The sequence below is a fragment of the Gossypium arboreum genome, chromosome 8 (assembly GCF_025698485.1).
Source record: "Gossypium arboreum isolate Shixiya-1 chromosome 8, ASM2569848v2, whole genome shotgun sequence".
In the NCBI taxonomy this organism is placed as follows: Eukaryota; Viridiplantae; Streptophyta; class Magnoliopsida; order Malvales; family Malvaceae; genus Gossypium; species Gossypium arboreum.
The window spans coordinates 50,541,666-50,542,905 of NC_069077.1; the positions used below are offsets into that span (position 1 = coordinate 50,541,666).

Below are 1,240 nucleotides of genomic sequence, written 5' to 3' on the forward strand. Positions count from 1 at the left end.
GATGTTCTGGCCTTTGATTTCCTTGATTGCCCCACGAGAAATTGGGACGGTTCCTTCAACCTACATTATAAGTGTTACTATAAGGATTATTTTGAGATCTAGGATTATTACCCATATAATTTAACTGTTCATTCTCCATGTTGTGGCCATAGGGTGGGTATTCTGGATTGTTTGATCCACCTCCACTTGATTCGGACTGCATTGCTGGGTGAACTTGTGAAGAACCAAGAAAACCCTCAATTTTTCTATTCAAAAGTTCTACATGATTAGAGAGCATACTAACCGCATCGAGGTTAAAAATGCCGGCTATTTTCGTTGGCTTTTTTCTCATGACTTTCCACTGATAGTTATTTAGTGACATCTCTTCTATAAATTCATAAGCATCTTTAGGTGTCTTATTATTGATAGTTCCGCCAGCGGTTGTGTTGATCATCGATCGAGTCAAAAGGTTCAGGCAATTGTGAAACGTTTGGACCTATAGCTAGAGTGGTAACCCATAGTGAGGGCATCTTCGCAAAAGGTCCTTGTATCTCTCCCATGCATCATAGAGTGTTTCTAATTCCATTTGCACAAAAGAGGAGATATCATTACGTAATTTGGCTATTTTAGCTGGCGAAAAATATTTTAATAAAAACTTTTCAGTCATTTATTCCCAAGTAGTGATTGACCCTCATGGTAACGAGTTCAACCATTGTTTAGCCTTATTCCTCAACGAAAAAGGGAATAACCGAAGCGAATGGCGTCATTAGAAACTCCATTGATTTTAAAAGTGTCGCAAAACTCTAAGAAATTTTCCAAGTGAGAGTTGGGATCCTCGTCCTGCAAACCATCAAACTGAACAAACTGTTGTATCATTTGAATTGTGTTAGGTTTCAGTTCAAAATTATTTGCAGCAATAGTAGGTCCAACTATACTTGACTCAGTTCATGTTAAATTAGGTTTAGCATAATCATACATAGTGCATGAAGCAGGATTCTGATTTACTGGATCAGTAGCAATCATAGGAGGTAGCGGATTTTCTTGGTTTTCAACCATCTCCTCGGTTGTGGTTGAAGTATCGTTCTCTTGCTCGTCCTTTGTGTATCTTAGGCTTTACCTTATTTCTCGTCGGTTTCTTCGAACTGTGCGGTCGATCTCACCGTCAAAAAGTAGTGGCCCTGACGGGTTTCTTCTGCTCATAAACTAGAAAAACCTATCAAAAGAAAATAAATGAAAAATTAGAAAATAAAATAAAAATTTA

At 37.8% G+C, this 1,240-nt stretch overlaps 1 non-coding gene across 1 annotated transcript; it reads left to right on the plus strand.

Annotated features, from left to right (window-relative positions):
• Positions 1-491: 491 nt before the first annotated feature.
• LOC128279728 (small nucleolar RNA R71) lies at positions 492-598 on the plus strand. Its single transcript, XR_008269925.1, has one exon. It is a non-coding gene; the product is annotated as a small nucleolar RNA R71 (small nucleolar RNA).
• Positions 599-1,240: the final 642 nt, after the last annotated feature.